This window comes from Tinamus guttatus, unplaced genomic scaffold (genome assembly GCF_059628265.1).
Source record: "Tinamus guttatus ecotype Peru unplaced genomic scaffold, ASM5962826v1 Tinamus_guttatus_pri_ptg000732l, whole genome shotgun sequence".
NCBI classification, from domain to species: domain Eukaryota; kingdom Metazoa; phylum Chordata; class Aves; order Tinamiformes; family Tinamidae; genus Tinamus; species Tinamus guttatus.
Genome location: NW_028289266.1, coordinates 1,855,591 through 1,871,354, shown reverse-complemented (window position 1 = coordinate 1,871,354; position 15,764 = coordinate 1,855,591). Strand labels below are relative to the sequence as shown.

Here is a 15,764-nt window from a genome sequence, read left to right as displayed (position 1 = left end):
TTACCACATGGGGGGCAATGTAGGTCCCTTCCGGAGTATCTGTCCAGGTCCCATCAGGGTCCCCTGCTTCCCCCATGTCCATGGTTTGCGCAGGCGATGGGCAACCAGAGATGGAGGAGGCTGCAGATGGGAGCCAGGCGCGTTGCTATAGCTGCTGCACCTAAACAAACCCTCCCCGGAGGGCTGGCCAAGGGAAGGAGCTTCCTCAAGCTGGATTTCATAAAGTAAGTCCAGCCCCCGTGTGCTCCTCCCAGCACAGCTAGGGCCGGACTGGATGGTGCCCATGGATGCTATTCTTCCATCAGGAGGGAACTTTCCCACATCCTTCAGGGATGCAAGCGTACACTCACTGGCGAGCCTGTCTTTAGTAGGTTGTTAGACATTTTAGTTACTGGGAACCCACAATGACTTTTGGCAGCTGCCAAACCCTTGTGGCAACCAGATCCAGAGTTTTCAGGGATGTTTCTCATCACTGTCTATGAACCCACCAACAGGTCATTCCCTGATGCTGCCTGGCACCTCTGCAGGGTGATACTGTGGACATCCTGTTCATGCTATCGGCAGGGAGACTGGGAATGAGAGCCTGGGATAATCAGATGTCGGATCTGATGCAGTGGGTTCTGCCGCTGGGCAGAGGTTCCTGGGCATCATGCCACAGGTTCCTGGTCTCCCTAAAGGCAAAAATGCCCTTGCACCCCATGGGATGTCCTGTTGAAGGGTGTGAGATGTAACGTGCTACGGTCACAATGGGCCAGGTGCCACTCAACACAGATGAGGACAGTCCTGAGCCACCTGTGACCGGCTGTCATGGTGCCCATGGGTCACCTCAGCAAGGACCTGTGTTTTTCTGCTGAATTCCTCCCACTGCTGATCACTCAGTACTAGCAAGTAGTCCAGTATGACCCATGTCGGAGACCTATGGCAGCAGGTCAGCATGGCACGGTGCTGGGGACTGGCATGGTTGCTACTGCTGCTGTCCCTGTGCAGCTGCCTGGAGCACGCAGCCATGCTGAGGCAGAGCCTGGGCCCTCAAAACTGATGTTTATTTTGTACTGGAAAGAAAAACGGTCTCTTCCAAGAGGCTCACAAAGGGAGTCGTGTCCAGAGGGCTGTGCTCAGACAGAAAATAAGGTCACGTTTTCCACTTACACATTAGACCAGCACACCGTGATGAAACACTCCAGGCCTCCTCAATCAGGAGCATTTGTGCCTCTGCATGTGTAAAGCCATGAGCCAGCAGGGAATACATCCATGATCCAAATCCAGGATGGGAGGTCAAGCTGTCAGCTGTCCCAGGTCATCTTCGCTGGAGGAAGGGCAGGATGGGGGCCAAAGATGCCACAAGACATTGTGTGGGGGTCCCCATGCCACATGGCATGCAGGAAGGGCTGCTGCTGGGTCCAGATGCGGCCCAACCACCATAAATGTTCTTCTGGCATCTTGCAAGCCGAGCAAACCACTTCTGACCTTTTGCATTGTGGGGGCACGGTCAAAATTGGGCTATTTCCCACCAGTTTGGGACACTGCCATGCCGTGTGTTTGCCACCAGATGGCGCTAAAGACACACACTTCTGAGGGAGACCTTGGTCGCTGGAGGCCACTGGGCCGTGGAGTCACCAGGACCACCGATCCGTACTGTGTTTGTGTTTACATAAGTACCTCGTACCTGGCACTTTCCAGGGCACTTGGGGCATCTCCAAAGGTGAATTTGCCTGTGCAGCTCTTGCACAGCTGCAGCATGTGCTCGACCCTCTGCTTCTGCATCAGCTGTAAGCACCATTCCCGAATGGTTTCCCCTCCTCTCACACCATATATAAGTGCAGATCAGCTTTCTCTTCCTTTCTGCAGGGGTCACTGGGTGCTTTTCAGTCTCTGCTCTTGCTCCTGCTTGCAGTGATCCTGATGAATAGGGGGTTGTGTGCTCTGTGGCTCCAAGGCTGGGTCTTTAACCCAGAGGTATCATCACGGCTACTTTCCCTGCAATCCTTGTTTTTAATTATTATTTCTTGTTATTTTTATTAAAATGGTGTGGTGTGGGCTGGGATTTCTAAAGGTGCTTTATAGCATGGAGGTTGAGGCATATTATAGAATCATAGAATCATAGAATCGTAGAATGCTTAAGGTTGGAAGGGACCCCTAGAGGTCATCTAGTCCAACCCCCCTGCACATGCAGGGTCACCTAGAGCACGTGGCACAGGACTGCATCCAAGTGGGTTTTGAAGATCTCCAGAGAAGGAGACTCCACAACCTCTCTGGGCAGCCTGTTCTAGTGCTCTGTCACCCTCACTGGTAAGAAATTTTCCTTAAATATGCAGAGAAGGCCTCAGATGGTTCTCCTGAGAACCACAATAGCTGGCGCTGAGGGCTCCCCTGCCTGGGTATGTGCTCTCACGAGTATTTGGGGGTCTCTCTGCCACTGCAGCCTTTGGGTGTCTTAGCCCTAGGTGCTGCATGGAGCTGCCTGGAAAGCAGCATGATTCTCGACAGGGTCCCTGCATCCCATCCTTGCTGGCCAGGTGGCACCAGCAGCATCCACAGAGCCAGTGAGAGGCTGCAGGTGGGAGCGGATAAGGGGATGCCAGCGTCCTGGCGGGCGGTGGGCAGTGCCAGGCTGGGCTGTCCCCTACCCTGTGCTGCTGGGCACATCCAGCCCCTGGCGTGGTGGGGGAGTGGAGGGTGGAGCCTGCGGTGCTACCAGCTCCAAGCTGCAACATTCAGGCTTGAGAAGGGGCAGGGAGAAGCGGAGGGGTGCCACCCCAAGTGCTGGGGTCCCGCTGAGCCTCCTTGCACGCAGAGCCATGGAGGAGGAGCTGGGCTCTCCCTGCTCCATTGGGTGCTGAGCCAGGGTGGCCCAGGGTCTGCTCCTGCCATGACACTCCCACAGCAGCCCCCTGATGCCTGCAAGCTGCTGCTCCTTCTGTTTGTGCTCCTACTGTCTTGGGTGAGTGTCCCTGGGACCCTGGCACTGGGACAGCAGGAAGTGGGGAAGGGTTGGGTGCTCACACCCACAGGCGAGCAGAGCACCTGAGAGTGGGAAAAGAAATATAAAATGCTTCATTTGAGGTTGAAGATGGGTTTCTTCACAGCTCCCCGGGGGCACCTAGGCTGCCCCCATTCCACAGCTCCTCACTGGCTGTGGAGCATCAGCCCCAGCAGTACCATAATTCAGACTGCAGCCCCCTGCACACCCCACCATGCCCTGGTGCTGCAGTGAGGCTGGGTGCCCCTGTCAGGTGCTGCATGGTTGCCCCTGCCTCATGAACAACTGAACACCAGCTGCTCCCCGTAGAGAACAGTGTGCCTTGTTAACTAGTCCACAGTTAGTGGCTATGCCATTCCCCGGCATGGGCAAGGGAGTCCCATCTGCTGTATTGGGCCAAGGGGCTGCAGCAGATGCTGGTAGGGTTGTAATGAGTGGTCAAATTAAACTCCGCATGGGGAAACTGATGCACAGAACAGTGCTGGCCACTCACGGGTGGATTCAGATGGGAGCCAGGAACATCTCCCATCCTGGTGTCAAACATGAGCAGAGCTGCCCCAGTCAGCAGACAAAGGACATGCCCAAATCAGTGTTGTTTTTATTTTTTTATCACTAACTATCTAGTTTCCTCGCTCTGACTTTGAATGTGCTCCAGTCTGCCCTGCTAATGGGGTCAGGCCCTTGTGCCTTGGAAGCTCGTCCATACAGCACTTGCATTTTGACAGAGTGGTGCCCTTAAGCATCACATGCTTTTGGAGGGAACTGGAAATAATTGCCCTCATTCTTTATGGTGTTTACAAGGTGAGCAGTATAATGCCAAGGGAAATGTCAGAGCAAATGCAGAGATGGGCTCTCCCAGGGCGGGCTGCAGCAGAAATGGTGAATATCCCGAATGGTCAGTCCTTTTAGTGCCCTATGTCCTGCTGTCTGTCCCTTTCCCCCAGGTGCGAGCCATGCATCCCGACTGCACTGTTTTTTACTATTTCCAAGAGCAAGAGGCCAAATGTCTTGAGCTTATCAGGAGCGAGAGCCAGAACTCGGCTTTGCCAGAGCACTCTAGGCTGCAAGGTGAGAGCTGCCAGGTGCAGGGTACATATAGGGGCACAGCTGGGGAATGGGGAGAGTTTGCTAATGGAGTCATCATGAAAAATCCTTGCTAGGTTGCAGCATGCCCTTTAAATGCACTGATGAAGGAAAAGTGCTGTTTTCCAGGAAAAGAAAAGGTGCAGGTGCAACGTATGCCTGTAGAGGGGAGGGAGAATGAGACTGCAGCAGGAGGAGCTGGGTGGGCTGAGAGGTGCAAATGGACACAGAGACAAGTCCCAGAGCTGTATCACATCTCCTCTTGATCAAATCAACCCAGAGCAGAGCCAATATAGGCGGAGTCCATGTGTCCCCCCTGTCCAAGTGCACCCCAGGACATGGCACACATGTGATTTGCACTCACAACCTGCTGCTGTGCACTGAGCTCTGCACATGAGCACTTCAAGCCATGCAGGACCTATCACTGCTTAATAGTTTCTTAGCTAATAATTCAGTTGGTTTTAATGCAAAGTGTGTTTTGAGCAACTTAATTTTATGTCTCTGGCACTTTTAAACTAACTTATTGGAAAACAGTTTCAAAGTGCTGCTTTTGTACAGTTTTTAGTTGCATTTCAATCTCCATATAAATGCATCTTGGCTCAAACTCTGGGTAAAAATTATCACCTAGTGAATAAGACAAGTGTCACTCAATGTGCTTCATATAATGCAAATATAAAAAAGAAGGATCTCTGTAAATGCATATGAAGGTGCATGATTGGTTAAGGAACTGCACAAAGATGTGGCATAACCTGCTTAGCAGAGAGAAGCCAAGCTGATTGGAAAGGGTGCATTTTGCAACCCATACAATGTCATCAAGGGGAAAAGATCTCACTTCAGGAAAATAACCAAGAAGCATGAATGTATAATTAAAAACAATATTTAATCCCAGGTTTCTCCTTGATTTCAAGCATGCTTGAGGTCTGTCTCTACTGCCAAACTGGACTGGCTGTGCCCCTTTCCCGTTGCTTGCCACTGTGGGAAGGGTCCAGCAAGGAGAAGTGATAGTGATGGGGAGATCCCAATGGACAGATCTCATTTCATGCATGCCCACCATCTCTGCAGACAAGCCAAGAGATGGTGGCAATACAGTTGGAGTGAACAGCATAGACACTTTGGCCTCCAGGATCATGTTAGCAACCCTTAGAAGGATTGTGAAGGTGCTTAGATGTTATGTTTGCTGTCACTTTTGCAGTGTTTTCAGTTCTAAATCTGCTCCTGTACCTGAAAAGCTCTCTGGAAAGGCAGGGTTTTCTGCCCCAAAACCATTGGAAAGAAATAATTTACACTCCTGGCAAACCCGTCAGTGAGGCTTTCATGATCGATCAGTTTGAGGTCTCCACATACTAGTTAGAACAGCAAAAAATAGGAGGTATAAATGCTGAGCAGGAACTTCACATCAGATTTCACTTTATGGTGAGGGAAGTGGAAAACTTTCTGCTGTGTCAAGAAAAACAGTGCAAGAGTAATGTAGCTCTTGTGAAAATTTCGGACTTCCACCAGAAGCATTCAAACTAAATGGCCTACTATAGATCAACCCAGACAAGACATCTTGGGCTAAACTGGTGTGATTTGCTTTGGCTTGCTGTAGCATCAGTGCAGTCTAGGAGCCTGGGGACATGGGACCACACGAGGATGTGGCCAACCCAAGAAGAACTGCAGGGATGCTGAAGCTCCAGCTCCTGTCCACCTAGCAGATTTGCAATGATTTGCAGTGGTTTCATTGCTTGTATTTTGAACTCTGTCACACCTGAAGTCTCCTCCATCCTCTCTTTGGTCTTCAAAAGGGATATTCCATATGTCCCGGTTCCTGCACAGCTCCAAGAAATATGTTTCTTTAGACCCCCACAGCTGCACAGAGATGATAGGAGTGGAGAGTGGGACTTAAACCTTTCCTCCCCATCCCTGGTTGCCTAGGGGCCTACCTACTCTGCTACTTCTCGGGCACATCCAGATGTTTTTTATCAACCTCTAAGAAATGAACTGTCCTCAGCAGTTGTCCTAGCCCAGTAGTTGTATTCATCATACCAGTTCTCCAAACCAGAAGTTAAGATGGACCTTGGCTTTATAATAGTGTTGCTCTGACTCTGGCCAAGGTACTCCCAGTCATACTGGCTGACACCAGAGAAAACTAATTAGATTTGTCTGATTTCCCCATTCCCTGAGTGAGAATAAATGTGACTCCAGGTTAATAACGTGTATCTACAAGGTTAATAATGTCCATGTGCGATGAAGAGCTGTCCTGTGAGTGTGATGTCTGTGTGTCATCCTGGTGTGCTGGGCTGCTAATTCTTCAAGGCTTCATACCTCCTTGACTGTGCTCGTTTCCAAGACAACTGGAGAGTTATTTAAACACAGCTTGGTGCTAAGTAGAGAAGCAAAATGTATTTAAGCTAGTTGCTCTCTTGCAAGTGTTGCAGTATTTTTTCCTTTCTTCTTCCTGAGGGATGAAGAGATATCCTGGCTGGCATCACGGAGCCCCTGTGGTTACTTGGTCCCTGCAGGGCACATTCCTGCTCAGCTCTGCTCGCAGGTCAGCAAGAAACAGGCTTTGATTTCTGCTCTTCAGCTAAGCTGCCTGCATTTTTTTCTGCGTTCTCTCCAATTTCCTCTCTCTCATCCGGCCTGGAAGGGATGATCTTTGTACAGCAAGAGAGGCTGTGGAGCCTTCATCCTTGGAGATGTTCCAAAGCTCTCTGGACTTGATCCTGGGCAATGGGTTCTAGGTGACACTGCTTGAGCAGGGGACTAGGTGATTTCAGTGGTCGCTTCCAACCTCAGCTCTTGTATCCCAGTGCTCCCTGCATCCAGGTAGCCCAGGGTGTCTTTGCAGCAGCTTTGAGTCTGACATAGCCGCAGGAATTATCAGGCCCTTGCTTAGCATGGGGCTAAAAGGAGAGCTGAGATCCAAGGATGCGATTCTCAGCCAGGATGCTCCTAATTCCTAACATGGTACAGCATGGCCCTGTAGATCAAATGACAACTCGATGGTCCCTGCTCTCCCGTTACAGCACGTCCAGGCTGGGCAGCCATTGACATGCCTGCTTCATGCTGTCCCCCTTGCGCCATGGAACTGCAGGTGTTTTCTTCCCCTCATTCCCCCGCCCGGAGGAGTTTCTCCCCATTTCCCACTAGGAATCGCTGCTGTGAATGTCTCCCAGCCAGGACAGCACTGACTTGTCCATCTGACCGTCCCCAGGCTGCCTGACAGAATGGGATGGAGTGAGCTGTTGGTCAGCTGTGCCTGTTGGCCAGTCCCAAGCTGTTGCCTGCCCTGACATCCACGATATCTTCAAGAAGTCCAAAGGTGAGACACTGGTGTAAGACTCTGAATCCAACATGGTATCGTGACTGCGGCCCTCCTGGAACTGATGGATAGAGCTGCTCTGCACCCATTTCCTTGCCCAGGAGCTTTGTGTCAGCTCCATGGGACAGTCCCGTGACAACCACCCTGTCCTATAGCTCAGTGCCTAATACACTTGTGGCAGGGGATGGGTGAAAGCAGAAAGGTGGGACACTGACACCCTAAGAAAGTCCCCAGGTTGATCCTTGTAGCTCTTCTGAGGTCTATTCTTGCTGCTGCATCTCTGATCCGAAGGAACTACACAGAGTCGGAATGGAGCTTTCCCAGCCCACCTTACCGCAATGTCTGTGAGCTGGAGGTCAGCAGCAGCAGTAACGACATGGAGGCCAAGGCAAGTATAGGGCCCCGATGTACCCAGGGGCAGCTGACATCACCCTACCCTGGGGGAGAAACTGTGCTGCCAGGCAATGCAATATGGGAAGGCTGATCAGGAAGGCTTTGTCACTATGAAGGCACTTTATGCCCGTGGCTACTCTGCATCCCTGGCAGCGCTGTTCCTGGCTATTGGTATCTTCTCATGCTTCAGGTAGGGTTTGGCACTGACCACTCCATGAGCTTGTCTGTCCCAAAGCATAACATAGATAAAAGTGCAACATGGTCCTTCGGACTCACTGAATCCTCAGCTTTCCCTTTTAGCTCTCATTTTGGCAGATCTCAGTGTGCTGCCAGAGGGTGATCTCTGGAGGTGGCTGCTGGCATGTTCCCCAGCACACCTAGTTCTAGGCAAGCAGCCTCTACCATGGCAAAATCTCTTCCTTTGCAGAATTCACAGCAGCAAAACCTGTAGGGATTTGTGCCCCATTATCACCAAGGCACAGCTCACCAGATTGGGGTGCAAGCAAGGAAAGAGGTTCCCAGCTGCTGTGCCAGGGGCAGGAGGGGCCTAGGAATCAGAGCCTGGACCTGATTCCTCCCTCCTCACTTCTACATGAATTGCAGTGTTACTTGGGTCGTGGTAAGGCCATCTGCCCTGACAGATTTGCTTAGATGTCCTGGTCAAGCCTGACACTCAGAAGTGTTGGTCCAGATGTGTTCTAGCAGCAGTGGGAGCATTTATGAGCATCCTTGATGCAAACCAGTGCTCAGGGCCTGCATAACTAGCAAAAAAAAAAAAAAAAAAAAAGCTTCTCTGCCTATCTGATTTTTCTTCTTGCTGGACACAGTACGTCTCTTCCTTACCCTAGGAAGCTACATTGCACCAGGAACTCCATCCACATCCAGTTCTTCACCTCCTTCATACTACGTTCATCAAAGACTCCATCCTCTTCTCAGATGAGTCCATCGACCATTGCACAATGTCAACTGTAAGCTGCTTGGCCAAGGGGACACAGGCAGGAAGGTAGCTATGGCACCCAAAGGAATAGCAGGAACCGGGATACTGTCTAGGACCAGGTCAACTGGTTATTGGCACCACTGAGCCTTTTCCTTCCCTGTCCTCACTAGGTAAACTGCAAAGCAGCCATCGCCTTCTTCCACTACTCTGTTCTGGCCAACTTCTACTGGCTGTTGGCAGAGGGAATGTACCTGCAGACCCTGCTGCTGCTCACCTTCACCTCTGACAAGATGTATATCTGGTGGTACATCCTCATGGGCTGGGGTGACTGCGGTGCATCAACACCTCTAGCAAGGTTAACACATCCTCCTTGTCCTCTGCTATGGCTGGGGACTCACTGCTCTGAGACTCACCTGGCCAGTGAGAAGATGGTCCCGATAGTCATCCTTGCCACATTGCCTTGTCGTGCTCTCTTTGTTGTCTAGTGCCTAATGGGGACACTGGGTGGTCTGTCCTGGTCCTTCCCCTCTTGGGAGGCAGATGCTAGGAGAGGTGCATGAAAAGGGGAACCATTTACTAGATCGATTTGAAATGTCAGCCTGTTTTATAGGCAGGGAGGCTTCAGCAGGCCTGCTCTGCTCCTCCTAGCGTTTCCATACTGATGTTTGAGTCTCAAATTGCTATGAAAAAGAGCTATTGAACCAGAGAGGTTTGGGTGATGGAGGAGGCCATGTACACACTGCAGAGGCCAGAGATGGAGGTCCCTGGAAAATTGCTGAAAGTGAAAAAATACTTGCTAACACCAACAAGCTGTTAATGAAAGAGACTCTGGAGCCTTTGTTGTTGATCCGCCCTGATGTGGTCAGGATGGAATAGAGAAAAATCTGTTCCACTTCCCTGGGGCTGCAAACACTCTTCAAGGGACCCCAGGTTAGAGGTAAGCGGCAGGAAGGACAGCCGTGAGGATCCCTGGGGTGACACAGGCTCATCGCCATCAGTGGTCATCATCCCCTTCTGAAAGCTGGAGAAGCAAGGACAGGCTGCACCTTCCTGTCACCTTCAGAACCCCAGGCTGATACCAGGCACAGGCAAAAAGGGCAGGAGATGGAGGGGAGCCACAGCAGCTTCCCCACAGCCCCAAAGTGACTTCCCAGCTCACCCTGGTCCCGTCCTTTCAGGTGTCCCTATGCTGACAGTGTGCGTGTGGGTCATAGAATCATAGAATCATAGAATCATAGAATGCTTAGGGTTGGAAGGGACCTCTAGAGATCATCTAGTCCAACCCCCCTGCATACGCAGGGACACCTAGAGCACGTGGCACAGGACTGCATCCAAGCGGGTTTTGAAGATCTCCAGAGAAGGAGACTCTACAACCTCTCTGGGCAGCCTGTTCCAGTGCTCTGTCACCCTCACTGTTAAGAAATTTTTCCTTAAGTTCCTATGGAATTTTTGATGTTTCAGTTTCCGGCCATTTCCTCTAGTCCATCAGTGGCCACCACTGAAAAGAGACCATCCCTGTCCTCTGCACTCCCTCCCTTGAGGTATTTATATACACTGATTAGATCCCCTCTCAGCCTTCTCTTCTCCAGGCTGAACAGGCCCAGCTCCCTCAGCCTCTCCTCATAGGGCAGATGTTCCAGGCCCCTGATCATCCTTGTAGCCCTGCGCTGGACTCTCTCCAGCAGCTCCACATCCCTCTTGTACTGTGGAGCCCAGAACTGGACACAGTACTCCAGATGCGGCCTCACCAGGGCTGAGTAGAGGGGCAGGATCACCTCCCTCGACCTGCTAGAGATGCTCTTCTTAATGCAGCCCAGGATTCCATTGGCCTTCTTGGCCACGAGGGCACGCTGCTGCCTCATGGTCAACTTGTCATCCACCATGACACCCAGGTCTTTCTCTGCAGAGCTGCTCTCCACAAGGTCGGTCCCCAGCCTGTACTGGTGTCTGGGGTTATTCCTCCCCAGGTGCAGGACCTTGCACTTGGCCTTGTTGAATTGCATGAGGTTTTTCACCGCCCAGTTGTCCAGTCTGTCCAGGTCCCTCTGGATCGCAGCACAGCCCTCTGGGGTATTGGCTACTCCTCCCAGTTTCGTGTCATCAGCAAACTTGCTGAGAGAGCACTCTGTGCCTTCATCCAGGTCATTGATGAATAAATTGAACAGGACTGGACCAAGGACTGACCCCTGGGGGACCCCACTAGCCACAGGCCTCCAACTAGACTCTGCACCGCTGATCACCACTCTCTGGGCCCTGCCATCCAGCCAGTTCCTAATCCATCTCACTGTCCACTCATCTATCCCACACTTCCGGAGCTTGCCCAGGAGGATGTTGTGAGGGACGGTGTCAAAAGCCTTGGTGAAGTCGAGATAGACGACATCCACCGCTCTCCCCTCGTCTATCCAGCCGGTCATTTCATCATAGAGGGCTATCAGGTTAGTCAGGCAAGATTTCCCCTTGGTGAATCCATGCTGACTACTCTTGAGCACCTTCTTGTCCTGCATGTGCCTGGAGACAATGGCCAGTATGAGCCATTCCATCACTTTTCCGGGGATGGAGGTGAGGGTCACTGGCCTGTAGTTGCCTGGGTCCTCCTTGCCATTTTTGAAGACTGGCGTGACATTGGCCTTCTTCCAGTCTTCCGGCACCTCCCCCGTTCTCCAGGATCTTTCAAAGATGGTGGAGAGCGGCTTAGCTATGGCATCTGCCAGCTCCCGCAGCACTCTGGGGTGCATCCCATCAGGGCCCATGGATTTGTGGGTATCGAGGTTCCTTAGGTGCTCTCTGACCCAATCTTCCTCTACCCAGGGCAAGTCTTCCTCTCCACCAGCTTCTTCTCTTGTCTCTAGGGCCTGGGGCTCTAAAGGGCTGCCCTTGGTAAACACCGAAGCAAAGAAGGCATTGAGCAACTCTGCTTTTTCTGTGTTATTTGTAACCAAGGTGCCCATCCCGTCCTCCAGCGGACCCACGTTTTCCCTGATCTTCCTTTTGCTGTTAATGTATTTGAAGAATTTTTTTTTGTTATTTTTAACGTCCCTTGCCAGCTTGCCTTCCAGACGTGCCTTAGCTTTCCTTGTCGCATCTCTGCACTCCCTGACTACGTTCCTGTATTTCTCCCAGGGGGCCTGTCCTTTTTTCCACATTCTGTATACCGCTGCCTTCTGCTTGAGCATTGCCACAAGCTCCCGGCTCATCCACGCAGGTCGCCTGCCCCCTCTGCCTCCCTTCCTACACACAGGGATGCACTGTTGCTGGACGTGGAGGAAGTGCCGCTTGAAAACTAACCAGCTCTCTTGGGCCCCCCTTCCTTCTAGAGCACTAGCCCATGGGATTCTACCGAGGAGGTCTCTGAAGAGGCTAAAGTTGGCCCTCCTGAAGTCCATCGTCGCAAGGCTACTTACAGCCCTGCCTCCTCTCTCTCTCATCGGGTCATCACCAGGCTGCAGTATGACAGCCATGGGTAAGAGATGCCACCCTCTTCTTGCTCCAGGCCAGCTTGGCCATGAACACCAAGGGACAAACCTCTGGTGTGGCAAACCCCAGGGGAAGAACCAGAGCAACACTTAATTTTAACACTATTTCTATTTTCTGGTGGTGCCCAAAGATTTGTGCTATGGTGGAGAGTCTTTGAGAGGTACTATGAAAATGGAGATGGGGTGGCTGGAGGGACCAGATCGGGGCTGAAGGTGTGAGCAGGCAGCAGATTCCTGCTGGTTCCCCCTCCCATAGGTGCTGGGATGACTACACCAGCAATTACTGATGGGTGATTAAGGCTCCCATCCTCTTGGCCGTATCTGTGAGTATCTCCCAGAGCATCCTGGTAGTGCCATGTGAATGTGAAGACCCCGCCGGGGTTTTGCTGCGGAGTTTGAGACAAGGCTTCCCATGCCAGGTGAACTTCCTCATCTTCCTCAATGTCATCAGGATGCTAGCGCAGAAGATCCACTCTCCAGACATCAGCCAAAACTACAAGCAGCAGTACATGTAAGGGAGAGCTCTTGGAGGGCTGAGTGGTTCCTTAACAACTGGGTTTGTGGGAGATCTGGGGGGATATAAGGGAGACCTGACAAAGGAATCTGAGACTTGCCTTTGATAGAAACCCCCCTCTGGGTTTTCATCTATATTTTTGGGAAGGTCTTGGCTCTCAGAGGGTATTTCTATGCAAAATGCTTCTTCCTTGGGGGTTGTCTCATGCTCTTCTTTCCTAAGACCTTGCTGCAGGGTGCCCTTGCAGCGAGTGTTTCATCAGGGTACAGGTGACCACCTGCATCTGGGCCCCTGCTCATGCTGTGATGCTCTCCAGGAGGCTCACCAAGTCCACGTTGCTCCTCATCCCTCTCTTTGGGGTGCACTACATTGTGTTCGCACTCTTCCCTGAACACATCGGTGTGGACGCCCGACTGTACTTCGAGCTGGTCCTTGGCTCCTAGCAGGTGCTAATAGGGGAAGAGAGGAGCAAAGCCCATTTCCTTGGGCTTCTCCTTCAAACCCTCTCTTGGAGCTAGTCCAGAGCTCCTTTGCTGTAGTTGCACTTTGGCACCTTCTTCACTGTGCTGTCCTGAACCTGGGGCTTAGCTCCCTGTGCAAGGATGCAGACCTTGACTTTGCCATATGGCCTGCAGAATTCACACATATCCATTAAATCCTAACCTACCTCTCCCATCATCTTCTGAGATCACACCAGGGCCCCCTTAGGCCTCCATTCCCCCTGGCATGCATCACAGTGCTGGGGATCCATGTTGCTTCAGGAGAAAGCTGTGTCCCAGGCAGGCCTTGGCCACTAGGATCATAAGGAGCAGCAAATAGATGACACTGATCCTTCTACTGCACATGGGGTTGATAAGCAGGCATAAGAGGTTCCATAAGCTGGTTCCAGGCCTTTCTACCATCAGACTCTGAGCTAGATCCTAGAGGCAGCTCTTCTCTGGGAGGATGCCACATGCTGAGCATCTGCATGCGGCTCCAGCCCCTTTCCTTGGGTGACGCTTGTCCTTTCTGTGCATTTCAGGGCTTTCTGGTGGCTGTACTCTACTGTTTCCTCAATGGGGAGGTGAGTACCCCCCTGCAGTAAGCACACCCTCTACCCACCAGCTACCACAGAGGTGCTGGCATGTGAGTGTACACACAAATGGGCAGTGTGTGCATGTTGCCATGCATGTATGCAAACACCTGTGCATACCAAACATGTGCAAACATGCATGCATGCTGGCCAGCATTTACAGGTGGGAACCTGTGACCAGGCAAACACAGTGTGGCAGAGTGCACCTGCACTCCATATGCTTTCATCTATGGAGGTCCCTTTTTGCATCCCCAAAAGCCCTGGGTGTTATGTGACAGGGCTCTGGACAGTGTTGTACCCATGGATGTGTCTGTGGATGCCAGCGCTACTCTGATGCCGATCCAGGTCCAGGCTGAGATCAAGAGGAACTGGGGCAAGTGGCAGTCGTCCATGGAAAGCAACGTCTTCAACCTGGCGACGCAGGACTTCACAGCATGAAGGGGTAGCTGGTAGGAAATCCCCTGCCAAGGACTTGGCAGTGCAGCTCTGCAGCTACAGCCTTGCAGCCAGAAATGCAATAAAAGGGATTTCCCACTCCTGTATCTCAGCAATTGATGTGAAATGTGCCTGGGGATATCACTAGTGGCTTATGCACTGGCTGTTCTTGTCATTCATTGCTTCTACATGGTTATATCTTTGCTGCCCAAAGGTTGGTCAGTGTTTTAGGCAAACCTAAGAATGCTCCGTCTTCTGCCTGGGGACTGGCTAGGAACCACAGCTACCATTTCATGAAAGAGCTGAAGCAGCCCCCAATCCTAGAGAGATTTACTGATGCTCCAGCTCCTACAACTGCTCCCTTTGATTACGAAATTGCTTCTCTCAGAGAAGATGCCTAAGCACTGTTTCCGTTTTGCCTGGAGAAGTGAGTAGGGCTTGGCCATGGATCAGAGAGCAGCAGGGGGAAGGCAAGAAGGATATAGCTCACCATGATCTGGAGATGCTCTTGTCCAAGCCCAGATCACCAGCACGCTGGGGCCTCATTATGCACCCTCCCTTGTCCCAGCTGCAGATCATGAGAAGCCCAGTCAAAGGGGAAGGGGGTGGCCAAAATTGCTGCTGGTACCAAAATCTCCTTGAGGTCCCTCTTTCCTCGCCCAAGAGCATCCTTGATGGATGAGCAGATCCTGCCTCGGCCATGCTTTTTGATGGGAGCAAGTGAGCCTTCAGATGCATTTCTGCAAACTTCCCAGTGTCTCCTCTGGGCTGGGATGTGTTTTCCTGAGAACTGAGCCATCCAATCTCAGCAGAGCTGCTCAAACTTCCCATGTTTTGATTTCTATGTACACTGTGTGTCCTCTCTTAAATAAAAACCCATCCATTGGCCACTTTCCAGGTAGATCTCCAAAGATCACTACCTGTTCGTGGGAGGAGGCATTGAGAGGTTAACACAGAGCCCCAGGCTCTGATTGCATATGGGATGGAAGATGCTCTGCTAAGCAACCCCCGTAGCTAGCAGCATCCTATGTCCTTGGACAGGAAAACTCCAAGGGGGTATGGCAGCGCCTGCCTGCAGCCAGGACATGATCACAGGGGAATAAACATTCCTTTCCATCACTAGTAAGGAAGATGCTGCTGGTGCAGGACTCCCTGGCTGTTGCATGAGGCAGGTGGTGACAGCAGGTCCACAGCAATGCCACAGTGGACATGATGCTTTGAAAGCCACCACGTGTCACATGTATTTTCAGTTGCAAGGGGCCCAAGCATGTGGTGCTGTTGCTGCAGGGCTCAGGGTGCAAGTAGGGTCCATGTCACCCTGCTGGGAGTCACTTGTGCTCCCTGTATTCAGGATGTCCACAAGGAGGAGGGTGTTTTGCCTGGAGCCTGTGGGTGGCACTGCAGCCCTGCAAGGTTGTCACTAGCCCTGTCATCGGATCCAGCCCTGGACTGAGCCGTATGCCCACAAAGCCCGTCCGGGACGCAGGATCAGCCGGCACTGAGGGGACCCCCCTGCGCTCCCCCAGAGCTGCAAGGTGCTGGCACCAAATGACTCCATCTGGACTCCGGGAGC

General features: G+C 51.9%; 1 pseudogene across 1 annotated transcript; it reads left to right on the top strand.

Annotated features, from left to right (window-relative positions):
* The first annotated feature begins 2,869 nt into the window (after positions 1 to 2,869).
* On the top strand, positions 2,870 to 14,194 carry LOC104580330 (vasoactive intestinal polypeptide receptor 1-like; annotated as a pseudogene). Its single transcript, XR_015914041.1, has 14 exons — positions 2,870 to 2,912; positions 3,899 to 4,048; positions 7,260 to 7,367; positions 7,646 to 7,755; positions 7,856 to 7,950; positions 8,609 to 8,728; positions 8,868 to 9,021; positions 9,876 to 9,912; positions 12,134 to 12,157; positions 12,427 to 12,493; positions 12,590 to 12,681; positions 13,001 to 13,130; positions 13,706 to 13,747; positions 14,102 to 14,194. The product of XR_015914041.1 is annotated as a vasoactive intestinal polypeptide receptor 1-like (transcript).
* The last annotated feature ends 1,570 nt before the right edge of the window (positions 14,195 to 15,764 follow it).